A 17,458-nucleotide genomic window follows, 5' to 3' on the forward strand; every position below is an offset into this window, starting at 1 on the left:
AGTCACAGGGCAGGGACCTGCCAAGCCCCCAGTGCCACCAAGCATTGCATGCCATGAAAGAGTGGCACCAAACCATTCTGCTGCCTTGGTATTAACAGGACTCAGAGACCTGTCTAATCCTAACAGGAGAGACCACCAGATGGTCAGCAAGCTGGGAGACTGTAACATGCTCACAGAAACAGCATGGTAGTTTGCCAGCACAGGCCAGCCTCAGCCTTGTGAAAGCAAGCACTCATTTCTCAGTGTGGGCACACCTGAGAGAGGGTTTGATTAAACCAACTGGCATCCCATTAAGTCTTCCCTTGCTGTTGTGCATTTTTTCTCTTGCCCACTTTTACTTAAGCTAATTTGAAAACAGACGCATGCCTGGATAGACAACAAAACTTTCCTGTGAGTTCCTGTATTATTCTTCCTTAGCAGCACTGTCTGCACTGTGAGGGACAAAAAGCCAAAGGGTCTGGCTTGCACGCCAGCAGCATGGCTCATGCAGACTGACAGGTCATAGCACAGTGTATGTGTTTCCGAGTTTGGCAGACATTCACTCCAAAGGGGTTTCCAAATTTCCTCTCTAGCCTCCTGTGACAGCCTTGGATTAATTTTGTCTGGAACAGAAGATTTATTGCCTTTGAGTCATTGTGGGTCACTTATCTGCTCTACATCTTGAACCCAAAGTTCAGGTGGCATTTATCTATTACCCTTCTTATCAATTCACTATGGGAATACCTTCTGGGACCCTACTTCTTTCCCCTGACTGCCAGTTGCTTCTTACTTCACTTTCAGCTGCAGCAATCCTACCAGGGAACCCTTTCAAAAGAATGACTGAGGCTATGTTGGCTGTAGGAGTTTAACAGTATGGGTGGTGAGATTCACAGCATTCCCAGTGCTTCCTCCTGAGCATTTCAGGCATGCTAAAGCCAAAATATCAGAACAAAAACTTCCAAGCTTTCGAATAAAATCAGCCTGATACCGAAGTGCCTGACTGCCCCAGTGGCTTTAGCTCTGGTTTGCAGCCAATGTTTAGAAAGATCTGTTTTCCTCTTCCCATTCAGATGCAGCTGAAATCCCACCAGCATGGTCCATCCTGGGAGCAGGCTGTGTCTCCCCGCCCTGGGACCTGGCACCAGCCCAGATGGCAGGAGCGCTGTGAGAGAGGTTGTTCTTGTGCAGTTCTCATCACTTTGGGCAGAGGTTAGTTCGCGGGATTTGGCATCTTCAGATCCAAGTCCAGGCAATTCAACTCAGACTTAAATCTGTTGCCTAAACCCAATTTGGATCTAATTGTAAATGTCTCTGGACAGCCCTGGAGAGCGTGGGAGATTTTATCCTTTCTCCCTGAGTAAAGCTACTCCAAACATTGCGTTGTCAGGTAGCCCATATGTTTGTTTATTTGCCTGCTCACTTCCTCAGACCTGTTCTGATTAATTTCTTGATGGATGGTTATGCCAGGCTTCTGACAGATCCTTCCCACCAGCAGCACTGTCTGGGGACACCCATAAGCTGCTCAGTGGGATGCGTGACTGCAGGAGGGGGAGGAAGGCAGCGACCTAAAGCTCATTCTCCTTCGAGGCTGTCGAAGGCAGCGTGGGGCTGCGGAGGAATTTTCCGATGAGCTGGGAAGTGTCCTCACGCTCCGGCACGGAGTCATCCCAGCAGCACGCCGGGAGGGCGGGCTGAGTCAGAGCTGCGCGGAGCGGGGCAGCTGCGGGACCCTGCCTGGGGACAGCCCCGCTCGCAGCCGCCACACGCACAACAGCAGGGCACCCGCAGGGGCTGAGGGTGCAGCGGGTTGTGGTGACTTATTATTTAAATGGAGGGTTTATTTTGGGAGCTCAGTGTTTAATTTCCCATCCTTTATGACTCATTAAGCCAGGTGAGCCACCTCTATTATTTACTTATACCTTTATATTTCAAGGGCAGGTCCTAAATTGATATTTGTGTCACTTGAGCACCTTCTGAGACCAAGCTCTCTCATTTATCTGTCTGCTTAGCTAGGGATTTATCTTGTGTTCGTATGCATGCCTCCTCCTAAACAACAGGTTTCTGGGAATTTGCTCCACAGCCAGCATCTAGCTCCTGTTTTCCATGCTGGTCTATAACTGTTGGTGCACTAATAGAAAAGAAAACTTCCACACATCTTGGTTAGCATCTTTGTTAAAAAAAAAAAAAAAAACACAACTTGAAAAGGAAAAAAACAATAATAAAAAAATTGAAGCTTGGGGAGTGGAAATGCTGCCATGTGGCAAAAAAAGAGACGTTGCCCATGCACTGAACAGCTGAGAACAGAGAAAACTACTGAACAAATATTTTTTAAAATCATAAGATGATGACAATATGATGGCCAAATAAGACCAGCTAACCCTCACTTCAGTTTACACATTTCCTTCCTACAAAACCATTCGAGAGGAAGAGGGGGCTTCAGAGATGATATCCTCTCCCCCTCCCCTCCCCCAGGCACTTAATCAGAGATTTACAAACCAGTAAATCAAAAGGGACTGTGAAATTCCAGCCAGAGAAACGAACAGCGAGATTAAGTGGATTAGTCTACTGTACAGGAATCCAAGGAATGCAGCCCGCATGTGCTTTTGTTGTGGATTACTCAGCAGCAACATTATGGTTTTACATCTCCCAGAAACATATGGGCATGTGCACTTGTGCAAACCAACAAGAAATAGCAGTCCCCAACATGCTGCTTTGCTGTACCAGCTGTGCTGATTTCAGCAGATACAGCATTTTCCAGGCAAAGGAGGAGAGTGTTCAAACACTTTTTTGTTGTATTGGTTGAAAATGAAAGAGCAAACAACCTACTTCTACCAGAAACAGGCAGATACATCCATTTAGTTCTCTGGCAAAGAACAGACATCTCCCTCTAACTATCGATCATCCACCTGTTAATGATCCAGTGAAATCCTGCAGTTCAGGCACTGCAAAACTTGCAGGAAAGTCGGGTCCTGATCAAAACTCAGCATCTCAGACTGATAATGGTTTTGGTGTTGTTTTAATTGGGTCCAAAAGTATCCATGCATTCATAGCCTGAGCAGACTGCTGAAAGGGGATAGGCACAAACACAGGGAAGAAGCAGTAAGTGATGGATAAATGAACAAACTATTACTAGTGAGAGTTAACAGTTTGTGTTAGCAGTCAGTAATAAATAATTAATATGGCCCTAGGAGATATAAAGCCATGGTATCTTGTGCTTGGCTCTAAATGGAACTCAAGATAACTTACTTTGAACAGTAATGTGTTCACAGTATGTGGGAATTAACTGCTCAATGTAATAAGTATTATTGAATTTCCCATCTCTGTACAGATAAGGGCAACTGCCACCAAAAAACACAGTAATAACAGTAACGAAATGATAAAAAAGCAAACAAACCTGCTTTTCATTACATCCTTAAAATGGTATAGGTTGAAATAATCTTAAAAGGGCTTAAAAAACAGCAATTAGATATTTCCATTTCTGTTTTCCAAGACTGCAGCTGAGAAAACGAAAGAGGCCTAAGTGCCATACTGTGCTAGCCTTGCTAATAACTCTCTGTGAAAAATCTCATTAATTCAGTCTGGCTCTTCAGATCAGCCGCTAAGACCTTGTATTGTCAGTCATCCTCTGGCCTTTTCAGGATTTCCACAGCCTAACTAGCAGAGTCTCCATGGAAACCATGCAGTCATGCTTTGCACATCCCCAGAACTTTTTGTTCCTGACAAAGCTTGAAAAATCACATGCAGCATGGAGAGTTTAACACAGTGAACTAAACCCTGACCCACACTTATAAATGATAAACCCCAGCATACTAGCTTTATTATAAATGATTTCTTTACAAGATACTTAGCCAAGCTGGCAAAATGCTAAACCAGACGACATAGGAGGAACGCAGCTCCAGAAGAGAGGAAACAAACAAACCAAAGCAAAACACAGAGTTTTGGGCTAGTTCTTCCTCCTTTGAAAGTGCTGGAAGCACGCAGGTGTGGAAACAAGCAGAGAGCAGGACTGGGACTTTGAAGTTGCCTTTCCTCAAACCCAGCATCCTCATAGCCCTCCCAGGAGGAGTCAGCTCTCTTATGACTGTGCATCACAGCGGTGCTGATTCACTTCTCTAGTTGTGCATCCCAACCAGCAGAGACAGCAGGATCTGGGTCTCAGCTCTGTGGCTGCCTGGCATCTCTGACACCCTGCCTGCACCTGGGATACCCCAGGCACTGCTCATGCCTCCAGTTCTGGAGCAGGTATTTGGATTGACACAGCAAAATTGATACCAAAGGCAGTATTTGACTTGCAAGTGGGAACCAGCAGGCTCAGAGTGCATGCACATGTCTGATGGGGGGTACAGAGTTGGCAACCCACTCACCAGTTACCTGTCTTCCTCCCAGGCCTTGGTGCTCCCCATTGGGCTCAGCCAGGATGATCAGGCCCAGTGGTCACTGGTTGCACTGACCCTACTCATCTCCACTGATGCATGGGAGGAGACTCACACCAACAACATCAGTGCCTAATATAAAGTATTGATTACAGCCAGCAGGGCTGGGGCAAACTGCCAGGTGTTGTCTCCAGAAATGAATCCATGGAAAGCCCCACTGAATGGTCAGCACCTGGCTGTCACTTTTTCCTTGGCACTGCAAGAGCCCCATGGGATTTTCCCTCTCTCCTCCCAAGCACTGCTGCTAGTCTATGCTTGGCGAAGCAGTTGCACAAAGATGCTCTACATAGGAGGACCAACAAAAGTCAGAAAGGTCACATGCAGAGAAGGAATCCCAGCAGGCCAAACTTACTTTGCTGCAGTAAATTCTCAGCATTGGCGCAGATGAGCAACTGCCTGCTCTGTACAGCGTCTGGGTTTGTGAGAAAAGAGGTGACTCATAGCTGAGGGTCATGCTGTAATCTGGGAGGACTGCCAGGGGAGGGAGAGACACACTCAGCCTGATCCGTGGTGAGCTCACTCCTTTTGTGGGGCAGAAGACGCAATCCACCTCAAGAGGATCAGAGAGTCCTGAGTGGGCTGAACCAGTCATTTGGGAGCTGGCAGCCACACGCTTCCACCCCTGAGTCGCAAATAATGAGTTTAGGATTAGGAAGTCAGCCTCACGTGGGATGGCTCAGGAGGCATTTGGCACATGCAGTCCTTCCCCAGTGGGATTCAGGAGGTCAGAGAAGTCTTTGTTTCCATGGGGTTCCCCTGGTGTGTCACCACAATGGATGGAATGGGTGTGTCACCTTCTCCTCCCCCAGCAAGGAGTGGTACATAATCAACAGGAAGCCTTGGATCTCTGGGGCCTTTCAGAGGATAACCACAGGCATCAGAGCCAGCATGGTGTGGGGCACACAGGCCTGACAGATGTTGGCTGAGCTGGCCAGGGCCCTCTGGAGGTGGCCTGATACAAGACAGCAGAACTTACCCTGCCACTGCTGTTCTTGGGCGAGCAGCACTTGCTGATGCTCTCTCTCAGAGCCATTCACCACCAATGCCAACCATCTGTGTCGCTCGCCACCCAAGCCAGCTGCTGCTTTGCCACAGAGCACATGAGCAGCTTGGGTACCTGACATGAGCAGCTTGGGTACCTGAACAGTGGAAACTACAGGTCTTCGCCCTCAGGTGAACATCCAGCCCACCTTTCCTGGTGAAGATCTTGCTGTGTCCTGCAGGCTGTTTGCAAGGCCAGAAGAAGCAGATGGTGTTGGGCTGGAGTAGGCTGAGCTTGGAACAGATCAAGTCAAATTACAGCCATCGCTTGTGACAGCTTCAGTTTATTTGTTTGACCATAAGGACTGAGAAGATCAGAGATTAGGAGATATCCTTGGATGATGATTTTATGCAAAAACCTTGATTTCTCCTTGTCATGCTGTGAAATTGTACATGAGCTCTCTAAAAAGCAATAAAAATCTTGCTTGAATCTCTTGCTCTGATCTCTTATTTTCTTTGGCTTTGTCTGTCTTGTGGTCAGAGACCTTCTGGCAGCCCAGGAGCCACGCAGCTCGAAGCACTGCCTTGAAGGCCCTAGGAATTATAGTGGCTGTTTATCTGTTGAACACAGCGTAAAACAAGTTGCGAATTAAAGGGCCATATTATTGAAATACAACAGGGCAAACACATGTGTCCCTTCAAAACTCTGAAAGTTGTGGAGATGTGTAGAGAGCAGGATTTGTTGCCATAACTGTTGAGGTGAAGCAGGTCCCAGGGAAGAAGTGTTGGTGTCTTACCAGCCTCACTTGGCTTCGGTCCCTCCTCCAGCTCTGAGTGTTGCTGTGTCAAGGAAGGTGACACCTGAGCTCAGTAAATACTTCCTGCTCTCACTCTGTGGTGGCTGCAGATGATCCCCAGCCCTGGATGGAGCAAGCTCACATAGCCACCTTCTCTCTTCTGTAGTTGCTGTAGTCCACCTCAAAATGGAATGCAATCCTCCTTCAACAAGAACACCCGAAATGGGCTATTGTTTTCCCTTTCAGTCCGACAAACAACTTCTCTTTGCCATGTCAGTGGCCCCTCTCCCCTTGCGTGGTACAGAACAGTGATGGTTTGACATACAGGCTTCTGGGAGAGGGTGTTCCCCAGAGAAATGGCTTTTTCTTTGCCATTAGCTCAAGGCAGAGTGGAGAAAAGTTGGTTATGGGCAATGCCAACCTGTTCTGGCATAGTCCCCAAAGACACAACAGGAGACTGATCAGCCAAGGCTGACAATCCTGCTGCCTGCTGCTCTGGCTCTTCCATGTGACACCTGTCGCACACCAGTCTACAAAAGCACCTCCAAGTGCAAAATGGGGCATCCAAACCCATATGCCTGGTCCCACTACTGCACAACGTGTTTGGCCAAACTGAGGTCCTGAACCAGAGCAACAAACTATGGCAGGCCAGCAGATTCTCACCATCCCTTTCTGGGGATGACAATTCATCATGCTCAGCTGCAGCCCACTAATTAAGGGCTAATCAAAGTTCAACTGATGAGTACTAAAAGGACAAGGCAAAGCCTGGGAGCTTGGAGTTACTGCATTAAAATTAGAATGAGCAACAACTACTCTTTTGCTTTGCTACTGCAACTGCATTTATTTTCCTGAAACTGCATCCTGAGCCTGAAATGGGTACACCACCTGGGACAGGGCTGTTGAGCAGGAGTCCTTTGCCTTAGTCAGAACTAGATTTCAGTCCCCAAGAAGGGCTAATGTGGAATGCTTCCTAGTCAGCAACTCTAGATCTGCTTTTCGAGGAAATGAATGGATCTTGACAGCATACCACAGAAAAGATAAAAACCCTAGAAAGGAGAGAAAGAAAGCATTTACTCTATCCAGGAGCTTCTTGTTCAGCTAGTTTTAGCTTGCCCTTGCCCACTGCTTTCAGCTTTTCAGGGGGACACCTCTCATAAAAAGCCCTTGCTTGTCAGCCTCAGACCACTCATCTGTGCTGGAAGTGGCAAAACACGTTCATGCAAATGGGATGTTTGCCTGTAGGATCACCTTTCAGAAGGCACCTGCCTGCTGTCCTGGTGTAGAGGGAAAGCTTCTGGTCGAGAGGAGCAGTCCCAGAGTCATCACCACTGCTCTCTATTTCCTTCTGTGTTCAGGCCATGAACAGTCACAAACCTCACTGGTCTCTGCACAAAAATAAGGTGCAATCAATCACATGACTTCAGGCACTTACAAGTCAAACTTTCTAAATAAAACCCTTTTTCTATGAGGTCTTTTATTTTCATGCAGGCAAAGGGACACCAGTCCCTTTGATAGACCAGGCAAAGGGACACCAGTCTCTTCTCAGACGCTTTCTGACTTGGAGCTTCTATCTCTGCAATAACACCTGTTAAAACTCCTAAATACCACAGAGATTACACAAAGTCCAGATGAAAATTACCTCCTTAGAATCTTTTCAGTAAATTTAAGCCAGGATCAAACACAAAACCCAGTTCCTCAATTTTTGCCATAGAGCACCTGTGGTTTTGATTTAGCAGTAGATACTCTACAATACTGCAGAAGCACAGCCTGGCACTCCCTGTAGATCTGGGCAGGCTATTTTTTTGAGTTCACTTTCTCCATATTGACTGTTAATAGCAGATATTTTATCAAGCCTTTCATAAAAGATATTTATTGGTAACTCTCATGAAGAGCAATGTATGATGGCCATCTTCCTCCATCTCTGCCTGGAAGGAATAGGAATTGTCAATTTTCAAGTTAAAGTTTCATCAATGTTTAGATTCTGCGAGAGTTAAATATTATTCTAAATTGAACCAGCAGCTAAGCAAACAGATGATAAGCTTTTACTGAACTCAGAGGTAGTATAGGAAAAAACCCTCCCATGAACTTTGGCTACAGGTGTGCAATGTTTATTCTCTTCCATTAAGTTGTAACTGAACTTTGCAGTTGGCTCTGCAGCGTTTCAGTTGCCAAAAGATTTTGTCAGGGTGCAGTTTGTCTCCTATTTGGCAACACAGGGGACAAATAGATCAATGGAAAACCCACCTCTAGCTGTCTAGCTTTTCACTAGTTCTGTTAGCAGTCAAAGTCTAGATCTTAATTTTACAAACTCCAATGACAGCCATGCCTGGCCCACCTCTGTTATGAACAAAGTCTGAATAACTTCTACCATTAAAAGAAAAAATCTTTACCTTCTATGCCTTAGATACTTCACAGATATTATCATTACAGAGGAATGAAGAAAGAAGAAAAACTCTTCACACTAGCCCCAAGGAGAGCCTTGGGGTTTTATATAACACTTTGAGGCTTGAAATAATTTCCAAGTGCCTTCTGAAATACAAAGAATTGAAAATACGTCACAAGGTGACAGTGGGACGACAGAACTCATCCATCCCTCTCAGATACTGCCCTTGACCTGCCCTCAGCCTCACAAATGTGCATGTATGAAGGAAGTCTCACCCAGGAGACACAGACACTGCTGGGATATTGTTTAGGGTCTATAGGAATCATATTTCCACACTGAAAAGAGAATTGCTTGTTTCTAAATATATTCTGGAGTGAAAATTCAGAAGCCAAGAATTAGTTTGCAGTCATCTAAAAATGCCACTAAAAACCAGCTCTCCTGAGTCTCAGAAATCTACTTGTCTTATTTCTGAGGAAGGGCTGTAAGCTGGACAAAAAAAAAAGCTTTCTGGTAAGTTCTTCTGTAACCATAAAATCCATGTTCCTCCTTCTTCCAGTTGCATGTTCCCTTCTCAGTATCAAGCTAGGCATTTGGTTGGAAGATGTTGGCATGAATTTGCTAAAGAGAAGCATGAATCCAAGCTGGAAATTAATGCTAAACATGCTCTGAGGAGTCTATGCTGTTTACATCCTGTAGCTGGAATGTTGGACTGATGGGTGAAAATTTGGTCTCAGCATTCAGGCTCTCACCTCCTAAGCAAAAGTAACACTCAGAAACTTTAAAGAGATTTCTGGTCTCCAGCCAGAAAAGGCCGTCATCATAAAGAGGTGGGAGAAGTAAGGAAAAACAAACAAAAGGGAGGGAATCTTGAAAAATCACATATTCTTTTTGCATTTCACACACAGCAGGTTTCTTGTGGATTTCAACACCCAGCTGCTTCCAGGAACAGAACAGACATGCACGTGCCTGCAAAGCAAAACACAGCTGGGGAGCTAATTTTAGGCCTACCAGTCTTGGCAATGTCCCTTTAACAAATGAAGAATAAATTATTTTCATGCATATGTACAAACACCAAATTCTTACAGTTAATTTAGATGGTGGTTGACGCAGTTTGGTCCAGGTATCACCAGGTGTGCCTGTCTCCCTAAAGTTTTTTACTTTTACCTCACTAGATCACCTCCTTCTATTCACAATGCACCTCTTGTGTCTGAAAAACCCTATAAAGAATCCCCCAGACAGCAGCTATGCCTCAGCAGGATGGAAGAGCTGGGTTTCACAAGTACTTTCAGGTTAAATTACACTGACATTCATCCACTATAGGGCTGCCAAATGATTAAACTTTTTCCTCTAATTAAAGGAAAAGTGGTCTCCCTCTTTCCTTCAAAGAAGCAAATGCCAACACATTTGAGGAAATAACTGGATTTCAGAAAGAACAAGACCAACAAGTTACAGCCAAGTTTTAGAAAGGCATTGTCTTGCTAGTAAGAACTTCTGTTTCAGGTTCTGTTTGTAGTGTAAATATCAAGACTTATTTGGTCTCAACTTAAAACTCAGGAGTTCTCTGGATTTTAAAACATTCACCTGATCCAACACACACTGGAGATGCTTCAGAAGTTTTATGTTTTGCTTTCTAATTGTAAAACTAACTTTCCTTCAGAACTGGCCAAATGTTCCAGTACCTGGAATCATTAGGTTAGAACCAGGATTCAGAAGAAGAGGAAAACTTTCCATTTAACACCCATTTATGCCTCTCTCCAATTTGTTGGTAGTTTCTGACCCTGTCAATGCACTCTTTAATTTCTCAGGAGGAGCACTAACTTCTGTTTTCGCAAAAAGCCCTTCTGAACTGGTGGTGATGGGACATGGGCTCAGGTACCGAAGAGAAGGTTCAGAGCATTCTGGGTGCAACCTCCCTGCACTACTCTCTACTGAAGAGCAACATCAAAAATGTCATGCAAGCCCTTCTTCTCATATCACTGAGGTGCTCTCAAAGAGAGACCTCCCCAGTCCCTCACCCATGTATGCCATCAAAACAAACATGAAGACTTTATTTTCTCTATTGCCACTTGCCAATCCATCTAATGTGTGGGGCACCCTCTGTTCACAGTGGTGGGGGCAAAGGCAGAAGATTCATCAGCTTGTACCCGAAATATGGAGCAAGTCCAATAATACACCAAGCTGTGATCAAGGGCACCAAAAGTTACTCAGAAAAGACAATATGGTGCCTTTTGTTGGTCAACACAAAATAAGCTAAGAAAATTATTATGAAAGGATGGATTTCTGTCCTAAGTGATTCATCTCCATTTTGAGAAAATGGGTAAAATCAAAAGCTGGATGTGCAGCTTCACTGTCTGCCCTGCTAGTTCCAGTTCAGGCTTGTTCTAAATGTATTTATCAGACACTTCTGCAAACTCTTCTCAGACTGCTAGGTAATAACTTGCATGACACTAAAGGTAATCTCAAATATATCTTTCCTTCCCTTTTTATCTTCCTTAACACCAGAGGCATCCATCCCATCATTTATATGAGAAACAGTCTGGATAATTTATGGAAACAAAAATAGTCTACTGAATTGAAATAAAATGCTTCAATATGTGGCAATAATAATGAATGAAATAAATCCTGTCATCACACAGACCCTGAGTTTTGCAAAAAAAATGTGCCCACACCCTGAGCAAATGAATATATTAATTCCATACAAAATGCCTCCTCAACAAATGAGATAAGAGCAGACCATTTTGACAGTCCATGTGTTAAAAGATTTCAGGATTAAGTAATGCCTTCATCCTTGTAAAAAGCTATTACCTAACTAATTTCTAATAGATAGGAGCATTTCACATAATAGCATGTCTTCATCAAGTAAAGCAATGCTTGAAATAGATGCATGCAGAGCAGTCCTATTTCAGCTCTGTTTTCAGCTAAACTAAACCCACAGAAAGTGAAATTATTTCATGCTCATTTTCTGCACTTGTGGCCATTAATTTTGCAATTTCCTAGATGCAGGGAATATTGAAAGTATCTCTTATTATTACCTGAGGTGCAATCTCCCAGACTTGATCCAGCTTGCAATAGACACGTTTCCTCTGAAAAGGGAGTGCTAACACAGGTATGCATACAAAACTTTCCTGCTAATCAGCTAGTCATAAACTATTCATCAAATCAGGCAGATTTCAAAATTTCATTAATAAATCTTATTAGCAAATATTTACATTTTTTTCATATAAAATTTCAAATCAGATCAACATGATGTGGCATTCCGGGGTCAGTGTGAACAGCTGGCAGCAGAATAAAAACTGCACCAAAACTACCTCTACCAGTTTAAAACAGAAGTCCAAAAATCAGATAAAAAAATTAAATATGCCAGCTGCTTGGGTGTTTTTTATTGATAGTTTGATCTAGGGAGAGAATTTGTAAAACGAGTTGTGATGCATAATAGGATGTCACACCTATTTTGCCCAACGAGATGCAGAAAAGTGTACTGGCAGAGCTCAGTAAAGAACATATTTTTAAACTCAGGAAGGATTTTGAAAATTCAATGAAAAGGTAGCTACGGTTGGTTGAACTTTTGTTAATGTAAAAGTTTTCTATTCATTTGACTGCAGTCATTTCACTCAAACCTAAACAAATTCTGCTGCATTCTTTCTTATTTTTTAAGTGCTTATTTTACAATAAAAATGGTGACTTCAAGATGAAAAAATAAACACTTAATTTCTAAATATATTATAAATGTATAAGTAGGAAACAGTTCCATTTAAAACTGTTAAAATGAACATTTTAAAGTTATTATTAGGAGTCATGAGACTTATTTTCCCTTCCCTGTTCTATCAGTAATGCAGCATGTCAGTCCCTTCTGACAGGCAGACTCACAGTCAGACAGAGACAGCCAGAAGCACTGCTCTTACTTCAGACATGTTTGCTCCAAATAATCACTCTGTTAGAGGCATTTCAAGGTACAGCTTGGTGCCAAATTATGCTGTCATTGCTAATTGTGTCCTTCCCCAAAAGCAGTAACTTTAACCAAGTAACTTTACGCAAATACAATCAAAACATGCCCAGCAGGATTCTGACCAAATAACTTCCAGATTTTGCTAATGCTATTGTTTTGATGCCTGAGCACTGCAGTTTTGACCTGTGCTTGGAAGAGCACAAGGCTCTGCAAAGATATGTAAGAGGAGGAGATAGATCAGGAGATCTGAACCCTTCCAAAGCCAGACCCAAATGCTCCTTACAGGGGATGCATCCTCAGGGTCTTATGTATATCCTACCATATTCTTACCCAAGAGTGTGCTTTGGATCCCAACCAAGCAGCTGAAGAACCCTTGGGCTCCTCAAATTTTATGAGATGAAATTAAAGGACTCCATATATCCAAAGCAGGGCTCCAAGCATGAGCCGAGCACAGGCCTGCACTATGGATGGATCCACAGTGTCAGAGGTAAGCATCACTCATGTATTTGCACAGATGGGTTATTAACTTCAAGAACCTAATTTTGTCAATTTAAATGTCAACATTGTTAATGATGTCACTGCCTGCTATTTCAAGAGAAGCACCCAGCTTCTGTGACTTGGGAATTTGGGGTTGCATGTCTCTCATTTTTGTCTTTGGTCGTAGAAGACAGACGAGACGCCTGTAGCTGCCAAAATTTATAACTTCCACTTCTGACTTTGGCATTGCTCCACAATGAATTTTAATTTATTTCTGTGTCTATTTGCTGACCCACTGGAAATCATCAGTTTAGAGGCAACATAAAATTAGTGTCAAATTAATCAAGAAGGAAAGCTATATCATTTGTTTTGCTTCCTTCTCTGCTCATTTAGTAAAGGAAGCCATACAGCTTATTATCTGCTGTCTTAGAGGATAACTTATCCCTAGGCCTTACTGCAGAAAGCACTTTGTCACCAGGTAAGAGGGAAAATGTTGTTCTAACTTACAGAAATTCCTAGTGAATTCTGGTCACGTCAGTAGGGATTTCTTTCCCAAATCTGTATTTTTTTAATGTGCATAATTTTTCCTTTTCCTGTGTTGTGGCTCAACCCTTCTGTTTTTATAACCTGAAGGAAGCATATTTCAAACATATTTATTAGCTTATTAAATCAAATTACCCTTGCTCCTGCTGGACCAAGTTTTATAGAGTGCCCACAAAAATCAAAGAGCCTGTGCTATACTGACAATTTGTAGTCATGGCAGAGACAACTACTCCTTAATATTTTTAATTAACAACTACAAATACTTCCATTTACTAAATCAGAAACTATTGGCAAGAATTACTCTGTCCAAGTTCTGTGGCTCAAAATGGGAAAAGTAAGCAGTTTTGGGGAAGATGGGCTGAAATGAATAAGCTCCTAGTAATAAGATGAGCAATGAAACTGTGTAAAAATATTGACCTGTAACTATGCTTCAAATTTTAAAAGCCATTGAGTAAATTAGATGATATAACATTTCTCTTTCTGCTGTTTCGTGTCTGCCTTACCCAAAGAGTTTGGATAAGGAGAAATTTATCTCTTGAGATGCCTGCCACAGTGTACAACAGGGATCAGTTTCTTGTACGATCAGCTGCCTCCAACCCCAGCTACCCTCACAAGGCAGCTTAGCTATCACCCTGTGGTTTTATTTCACCACTATCAAAAATGCTTGTGTCATATTAGCCACCTCAACCTTTAAGCATCTCCTTTTACAGTTCAGATGAGTCCAGACTGCAACAGCAGATATAGGTGTAATGTAAATTGATTTTAAAATCAAAATTTATATGCTGGAAAAGACAGAAAAAAACTATGCAGTAAATCTGGGAAGGTAGCTTAAATCTTCAAGGCACCATTCAATATTTTATATATACTATTTGTGCCTATATTTGTATATATATTTATGTACATGAATATGAAGTCAAAGGATTTTCAGGAGTCCAATACAACAGCAATAGGAAACGCAAATTTGCTAACAGTGCAAATTTTGCACTCAGGTTCAGAATGCCAGTGTCTAGGAGAATGGTTCCTGAATGCTGGACTTTGTTAAGCTGATTACAAGCAGGCTCATCAGTCGCAAGATTAGAATTGATTTAAAAAACGCTTACACCTACACAAACTTATAATTTTGAAGAAATGGAATACAAACATACAAGTTGTATTTATCTCCAGCATTAAATCAAGATGACTTGGAGGGTTTCCTCCTGCATTTTGCATTTCCCCATGATTTAAGTTTTATATTATAAATTCAAGTGTTGCATGTCTTCCCTGCAGGCATCCCTCGGTGCTCAATAAATAAAGATGGTTAAATAAAGTGTTTAGTGAACTTCTGAAAATTGAAAATTTGGGGCTTCAAAGAAACATTTCTTTCCTCTTTTCACTTTCAGTATTGTAATTGTGTAACTGTAATTGATTGTATTTCAGTATTTAGCTCCTTTATAACCCAATCTTAGATTACATTGTTGATTCAAAAATCCAATGAGTTCGTAAAGAGCAGAAATAAAGCCTCTCTTTAGTCCTTGCATGAAAAACAAGGATTTCAATTTCATCCCTGCCTTTACTCAGCATTGCAACCATAGAGGAAGTCAAGATATTTCATGCCACACCTGAGTCGCAGTAATCTAACATAAGTAATGTAACATAAGTAATTTAACACGAGGCGTGTGGCTGCGTGAGGGGGAGCTGTTGATCCCGCAGGGAGGAGCAGAACGAGCCATCCGTGTGTGGAGGGCAGCCGCCTCACGCTGCTGTGCCCTGGCCAGGCCACCCAAGGCCACCAGCCAGCAGGCTCTGCCGAGCCGCCGGCACAGCCACACCCTGCAAATCTGCGTAAACCTGAATCTTGCTTGCCCCACCAAAAAAAAAAAAAAAAAATCACAGCAGACCCAGCGGCATAAAATCTTATTCTGAATCAAAGAGTGGGAGAGAGAGGCCTAAGCCCGCCGGTGGCCGAGGCCCGGGCCGCTCGGTGCGCTGTGCCGGGCCAGGGCGCTGCAGTCACAGCGGACACGAAGGCAAAAGCGCCCGCGGGCAGCCCTGGGGCAAAGGCCAGAGGGAGGAACACACCCGCGTGTGCTCTGTGGCTGCTCTTGGAGCTTTCCTGCCTGCCCGCCCTGCCCGGGTTTACAGGCTGTTCGCCTGTGCCACGGGAGCCCGGCGAGCAGGGAAGGATTCCTCCGACTCCAAGCGCTGCAAGTCGGGTGCGGGCGGCGCAGGAAGCGAAATTAAAGCTGACACCAGGCAGTCTGGTGTTGCAGCCGTCTGCATTCCTATTGATCTGGAGGCTTAGTCTGCATTCTGGCTTTATCAGCCGGTGGCATCACGACTGCCATCTCCTCTCTCTCATCCTCCTAACCTGGAAAACACTTCTGAGGGTGCTGAGAGACACTTATCAAAGACCCACTGCCTGAGAAAAGAACAACATGCCTCAGAAGAAACAGCTGCCTGGCACCTTTGAAGAAAGTTTCATGACACTTTTTCTATTTAATTAAAAAAAAAAATCCCCAATATATACATGATGTTTTGCCTTGCAGATCATTTCAGAACAGCTTCTGACAGTGGTGGATAATAATGAACCTCTTATCAAGACATTGCCAGCTCGAGACAGACAATGTGTGTATGTATACGCATAGATCTCAGTCTTGTTAACATCAGAGAGTGAAAGGGATGGTGTGCAGGAAGATTTATTGCAGGGAATTATCCACATACACGAAACAAAGCAAAACAAGACTGAATCTTTCGAGTGGAGTTTTTCGCTCCTAATCAGTTTGTAAGCTGGGAGTGTTGACCCAAGGAGCAGAGTTGATGAAAGGGTGATCTGCTGAGATTTTGCTCCATTTGATTTAATTATTACTCTCCTATAACTGCCACCTTGAGGAAAAATAAAATAAAATAAAATAAAATAAAATAAAATAAAATAAAATAAAATAAAATAAAATAAAACCGCTGAAAGAACAATGGAATAAAACCCCAATAACTCTGTCAAAGTGGACCAAGAGAGAGATTTCATTTTTCATAGCACTACTAGCATAGCATTATGCTTCCTGTATTTCAGGAAGCATAAATACACCTTCATTTGGGGATTGAGGGTTTAAATAACAGTATCATATTCAAGCAAGAATAAAATCTATCCTGTACATTTTCATGTGGCACATTGAGGCAAAAAGATACCCTGTTGAAACTACCTAAGTACCTCACACACTGCTACAAGGTAAAACAGGCGCAGGCTCTAAAATTGTGCTCTCACCCACAGCTTTTTACCAGGGGCTCAAAGTGAAGCTGTAATTAAGTTCCAAATATCAGAGCTGCTCTGATATTGAATATTTAACATTTAAATTCAGGACCACAGAGCTCTACTCTGATGCTATCAAGGCTGGCATTTCATGTCAGAAGACATGGGACCACAGCTGTCATGCTGTTATTATTCCTAATATTAATTCTTATTGAGGAGAATTGCTTACAAAAAAAGGTAAACCCCAGATACTTTCTGTGAATCTCACAACTGGTGGGTGGGTTCAGATAACACCAAAAACCCAGCAGTCTATGGATCAGTGAGGTTTTACCTAGCCAAATGTAAGCTACTTAGTTCAGCTCTAATATTAACGATAGGCTTAATCCAGTAAACAGATAAATTGGTAAAAGTGCAAAAAGACCACACAACAGCATGTAGGCAATGAAGACCACACACATATCTTTTTTCAGACTTGGGGCATTAAGAAAATAAGGATGTGCCAACAAAAATTTAGACTATTGGACTGAACAAATAAATTGTGGTCGTTAGAGTTGAATAATGGACCACAAAATCCAAACAAATAGTCAAACTTACCAGACAAAAGATCCCACAGTTTATTTTAGCATTACTTTAACATCATTTTCATGCTAACATAATGGGTAAAATTATAAGTACTTTCCAATCTATATAAGGTTT

General features: G+C 42.9%; 1 long non-coding RNA gene across 1 annotated transcript in view; it reads right to left on the reverse strand.

Moving 5' to 3' along the window:
• The window catches only part of LOC141729365 (uncharacterized), a 156,666-nt gene extending 151,557 nt beyond the window's left edge, over window positions 1-5,109 (reverse strand). Inside the window, exon 1 of the long non-coding RNA XR_012580835.1 lies at window positions 4,765-5,109. This is a non-coding gene — a long non-coding RNA (uncharacterized LOC141729365). The remainder of the gene's footprint in view (window positions 1-4,764) is intronic.
• Window positions 5,110-17,458: the final 12,349 nt, after the last annotated feature.

This window comes from Zonotrichia albicollis, chromosome 1, assembly GCF_047830755.1.
Source record: "Zonotrichia albicollis isolate bZonAlb1 chromosome 1, bZonAlb1.hap1, whole genome shotgun sequence".
NCBI classification, from domain to species: Eukaryota; Metazoa; Chordata; class Aves; order Passeriformes; family Passerellidae; genus Zonotrichia; species Zonotrichia albicollis.